We start from the raw sequence: 6,170 nt of genomic DNA, 5'->3' as shown, positions 1-6,170 counted from the left end.
ACTGTTGGTGATGTGCTTAGTTTAACTTTGTGCAGAGAGTTTTCCAAACACGGAAGCTTCCAATGAGAATTATTTTGCGACGCAAATGTATGCATGCATTGAGCGTAGTTTTATCAAGGAAAGCGATTCTATACCCATGGCCTTTGATGCTGAAGAAAGGGGCTTTTTAGGAACTTTACGTGCATTGAATGAACACTTTTGTATATTTATTTTCTTTTACCTCCATTGCTACTTGCCACATATCATATGCGGAATTGTACCCTTGAATGATTTGTTGTTGTTCCATGGACAGTGATTTTTCCTGCTGTACGAACATTTTTGCACTTTCAACTGCTCCGACAGTGCAGGTAATATGTATTTCAACTAAATATTATTTGTCGAGGATGTCCTGGAAAACGGTCGCAGAAGCGAACACGTCTTTGCACTGGTCTCAGGATTGCCAAGATCGCTAGGTTGGGAGAGAAAAATGGAAATTATAGCGACTGAGTGGCATCAGGGTAGGAGAAAAGGGGGGCAGAAAAAAGGGGTCTGTGCTAAAATAGCCAACGGTGAGGACTGACTGGGGCATGCAGGGCGTGATACTCTCATGGTAGGCTGTTATGAGTTATATGTTTACTGGTGGGGCGATGTGGGAGCGCGCAAAATGCAAGCGCTACCTTCTGTTTACATTCGCCGGTTATCCATTTACAGTCGTACAGCCGTTCGTGCTACGGGTGGCGTGTTTGTTTATTTTGCAGTTCAAAAAAGTTAAATTCAGCAGTAAACAGTAGAAGGGAGTTTGGGTGTTTAATTACGTTCTGTCGCACTACTGTTCTGTAGCAGTGCTGTACACTGTGTGTGCTCTCCTGTGAATGAGTCGGCTCTTCTTTTTCTTTTCACTTTTTTTATTCCATGTGCACGACTTTTTTTGTGTGCTGTTTTCGCGCTGCTCTGTTTTGCCCCTGCTTTATTTTGTGTTCTGCTATATGATGTTTGCTGTATCGCCTGCGCTGTTCCCTTTGCCGCGCTTGTAGTCCTGGCGTAAATAGAATTAAAATGTTTGTCAATTGCCTTGTCGCCCTTTCATATTTGGAACTTCAGAACTGTTAATTTAGAGGTATATGGTCAGTATGCGGTGCCTACAGGCAACTTTCAGTTCTCGGGTGGCTCTCCCAATGTTCGTGTGCTCGCCTGAAAGTCGTTGCCGTCAGCCGCTCGGGCTAAGATAAACGCGAGACCACATTCTGAACGGTCAGAGCATTACAGGCGCATGTTCAACCGACAAAATTCCTAGACGAGTGGCTCCCGACGTAACCCAGTTAGGTCACGCACTCCACAGGTGGATTCGACGGAGCGAAAAGACAGCGACACTTCGTCTAAAGTTTCATGAGCGAACGAGGAAAACAAACAGCTTCAGAGATTTATTTAGCTCAACACTTCCTCTCAGCACTCCCTCCGGATTTGATTATATCGCAGTTCAGCTTAACTCTAGTACGGACTTTGAGATAGAGAAAAGAACTACAGCAAATCTTTAGCTCTTAGATGTGCCCACAGTCGGATACCGTGATTGTTTTTTCGGAGTTGTTTCAAAGTTTTTTTTTGGGAGTCTGCATCTTCATTTACGGGACACATTCGTCTAAAATTTCCTTTGGAGTTCTCTTCCTGCTGAATGGTATTTTGCCCGTTTCTACTTTATGTGACTAGAATATGGTAACTGGTATGAAAATACCGTTTCATTCTGTAATAAGCAGTGGCTGTAAAACTCTGCAACACCTTAAGCGAAAACATCATGAGACATCTCAGTGCACATTCCATATTAAATATAAATCAAGACTTCCACGAGACGCGCCTTGCACCATGGAAGGAACAGAATTTGTTCGCGAGGTTTGTGAGAGTCTCAGTCGTTGCAACATTTGTATTTCTCTGTTCCTATATTTTTAAAAAATTGTGTTGCGTTATGGTTTAGTTCAGAAGAAGCTTGTGTAAATGTAATTAAGGAGACTCTTATTAGGTTTCAGTCCTCCGTTTTCAAGTATCAAATCACTTCAAGATCGGACATCTCATCCGACAGTTTTGCGAAAGCAGTTTGATTTACACTCGACTATTTTGTGTTCTTTACTCCAATGATTGATTTTGCTCTAATCCTTGGCTTCACAGAGGCGAAATAATTCCTCTCTAGGCTGTAATAAAGGAGTAATTACTCATTGGCATCCACCCGAGCGCAGCCATACGGCTACAAAGGAAAGCTATACAGCTTTCTCAGAAACTCAGTAGTTAAAGAAAAATTCGTCCTGGTCCGGGGTTCGAACCCAGGACCCCCGCTTCACCGGAGCAGTCGCTCTACCAATTGAGCTAACCAGGAAGGCAAGCTTATGGTAGGACGAGAGCGAATTGATCAGTAACTCAAAGTGGCTGATGGGCTGGTGGCAGAGGGCAGGTGTCTCGATGGTGGTGGGAGGGTGAGGGTAGCTCTTGTTTTTGTGGTGACTGGGGATGTGGCTAGTGGGTGGCACAGCTGGAGAGCAGCTGGCGTCCCCGATTGTCTTCGAATCTGCCTTTTGTGCGACAGCACTGAAATGTGTCACCTGTATTTCGCCCGTGCTTGTCCGACGCCTGCGACAGGCAGCCACCTGCCAACATGGGCAGGTGAAAACCGGCCAGCACGTTTTATGGCCAACTATACAAAACTCTTTATAGCAAAACAATATGTCCGCGAGTAGGTTTCTTATCCGAAGCGGCATAAACAGGTCACCTTCGCTTGCCGTTGCATTACGCCACTACGTCATCGACGCAGCCGAACATCCCACGTATTTATCTGTCTCTCGCACTATGCTTTCTATATTGTCGTCATCAACCTGATCCAGAAGCGGGTCCAGAATACATCGCTGTTGCATTGCCCTCTTAAACCTTGCCTTGTACCGAAACCAAAGCGAAAACCAAAGTGGTAACGCACCTAATTCGCATTTCGCGTAGCGACGCTCAATCGACCGTCATTTCTCGTTTCGCTACTGTGTGGACTTTTACAGGGTGGAGGCCTCGCAAGGATATCGATACGTCTGACGGGGTTGGGCCATGCTTCTCAGGAATAACTGCGAATAGGGTTCTGGTGGGCCGGTAAATACAGCTTGGGAGAGGAGAGGGCGCAGCTCCCAAGGTATATGTGTGATGAGGAAGTAGCTTCTGGGTGGTGGCTCTGGAAGATAGAGGCTTCATTCTGCGAGGATGCAGAGAGAAGGCGCTGGCATTTTAGCTTTGCGACACTGGTACTGATATTTCACAGTAAGATGCAGTCGCTTCTATTCTAACTACCGCCAAGAGTGAGTCCTAGATGATTGTGGTTTGGTACCTCTGATTTTCCGGTGGAATGGTTTTGAAGGAAATGTTATTTCGTATATGCGACTGTTGGCTCCGAATCTAGGGTGTATAAAAAATAAAAATTGCTCATGCTTCGCGCTTTACAGAACAACGTGGATAGGCCGACTAGCGCGCTCGAGGTCGCACATAAAATAAAATTTGCAGCTCACAGCACAGATATTACCATAAAAAAAAGAATGCACGTGATTATATCTAGAATATCAGTGGCCACTTATGTGCGTATTTTACTCGCTGTATTTTACTCACTTATCGGGTGTTTAGGTATGTTTCTGACTTCAACACTGTTCAGCAATTGGCATGTTGGTTATTGGTTTTATTGCTTTTAACTTGCGAAAGCGACCGATGCAAACAACCTGATTTAGAAGTAAAACTGAATTCATGAAGCTGTCAGGTAATCCAGGCGCTTCTCAAGAGCGGAATCCTCTTTCTTCATTTCATGCCAATATTACTGAAAAAAAAACGTTTCTTTATGCCATGTAAATTTCTTCAAAGTTGAGTTTTGTTTTTTTTAGATCACCTCCTCTTGCTGTAGTGCAACGTGTCCAGTGGTGAAGACAAATAAACAAACGTAATTTTTCTTCCAGGCAACAAACAGTGAGCTGATCATAATTTATGTTTTCAACGTCGGAATATCACAGTTATCTTTGAACATTTTATTACAATTTTTACGCACTCCCATTAGGCTTAAAGTCACTAGGCTTTGTGAAGGTGGAAGTAAGCCTTCATGACGCAATATGTCCCCTCCCCGATGCTACGTAACAGTGGTAAGGTTTGACTTACACTAATTTTTGTCGGCATTGCTTACTCTTTCCACCCTTGCGTTTTCGTAAAAATTTTCGTTATTTTTTTAAAGCGTAATAAGAAAAAGAAAGGTAAGCAGCTTGTTGTCTACTTCACGTGAATTCACTTGCTTCAAAGGCGTGAATTATTACTTTTTTCTCTTCACATTTTAGACACCGTTTGCTTTTTTCCACCTGTTTTTCGGAATTATTTGCAAAATTCTGGGCACCAATGCTTCCGTTTGGCGTTTTCTATAATGCTATCTTTTACAACTACCTCCCTCCTCCTTTATCCTATGCCCAGCGGCGTAATTACGGAATTGTGAAATAAAATAAAGATATTATTCTGATGCACGCTATCTTCACCCCGTGTATTAAGATTAATTCAAACATTACGCTGCGATGTTTACCCCATGCATTAATGATAACGGAAACATTTCGTTTTCCTCCTGGGGTCCTTTTTTTATACAGAATGCAAGCGTCTCCACTTCTTGTTCCAATCTTCTCATGCTGCAGGATCGCCGAAACACCCTTATTAACAACGCAGTCGACAGTACCGGTGGCTTGAGGAATTGGTGCGACATCCAGAAATTAGCACTAGTGGACAACGCGGATTAACAGCCTGTTGCTTGCAGCGCATCAAAAACGGGACGAAAGTCTTCGTGGTGTCTTACATTTGTCTTCTGTCGCGTCTTTAATGCGCTGTGAGCAAAAATAAACTCGTACAAAGAGCGAAAAACGTTTAATGCATTGAATGTTTGGGTGGGCCTTCCCCCAGTAGCACAAACGGGGCTCGGAATTGAGGGCCCTCGTGGGCCCCACACGGGCAGCCCATGGGGGCCCGATGTGGGATATGTGCGGGATTTGCAACTCTGCATCGCGCGGGACCCACAGGGGCAGCCCAGTGGGCTTGCTACATAGGACCACTAGGGGACCCCTATGGTCTGCACGCATAAAAACGATACAGGGGCTTTCCTCGGTCCTTTGTGGGACCCATAGGGGCAGTAATAGGCTTCTTAGAGGGGACCTCCAGGGGGGCTTAGGCGGCAGTGCAGCGGGGACCCGCACGGGCTATCCCAAGTCCGGCCCACATGGGCAAGCCCAAGTCCGGCCCACATGGGCAAGCCCAAGTCCGGCCCACAGGCAAACACACATAGACCAAGAAGAGACAGGACACACACCAGCGCTGAATTCAGCGCTGGTGTGTGTGTCCTCTCTCTTTCTTGGACTTGGTGTGTTCGCGCTGTTGGACCATCATTATGAATATACACTAATTAGCCCAATCTGGACCTCATCCGCAGGCAAAACAGTCCACTTTTGCTTCTCAACCGGTTTTCCTTGGGTGATGGCTACCCCTCCCAATTTCTTCTCCTTGTTAGAGACACCTCGGTGCGCGCTTTTTCCCATTGAACATGAAACGCGAGCTGTGATGCATTCCGGGAAAGGTCTATTATTGGACAGTCGCAGGTATTAAGCGACAGCGTAAGGAGCTCGTTCAGGTGAAATCCCGGCTCCGCCCGTCGGAAAAAAACCCAAATTCCTGTAAATAGAAAAAGAAAATAGCCCCACTGCGCCAGGTGGGCAAGTAACGCGTATGCCACGCAGGTTTTTGTTTGTTCTTTATTCCCGTAGGCCACGAAGGGTAAATGCTTCAGGCGTGTTTGAGCGACACCCATTGAACGCGTGGTCGGGTGTATGGCTTAGTAACCTCTGTTTGGGATGTGTTCTGGTCTGACAGTAGTGAAAAAAATATTGATGTCGTGTATGGGGGCTTAACGTCCCAAAGCGACTCAGACTATGAGGGACGATGTAGTGAAGGGCTTCGGAAATTTTGACCACCTGGGGTTCTTTAACGTGCAAAGACATCGCACAGTACACGGGCCTCTAGAATTTCGCCTTCATCGAAATTCGGCCGCCGCGGCTGGGATCGAACCCGCGTCTTTCGGGTCAGCAGCCGAGAGCCGTAGCCATTGAGCCACCGCGGACCCAGAGAAATATTAATATGCAAATTACGCGTCAGAAATTGGACGGAATGAA

Source organism: Amblyomma mixtum, chromosome 8 (assembly GCF_055824585.1).
Source record: "Amblyomma mixtum isolate Tamu chromosome 8, ASM5582458v1, whole genome shotgun sequence".
Lineage (NCBI taxonomy): Eukaryota > Metazoa > Arthropoda > Arachnida > Ixodida > Ixodidae > Amblyomma > Amblyomma mixtum.
The sequence above is the reverse complement of the archived record's forward strand: the minus strand, read 5'-3'. Positions refer to the sequence as shown.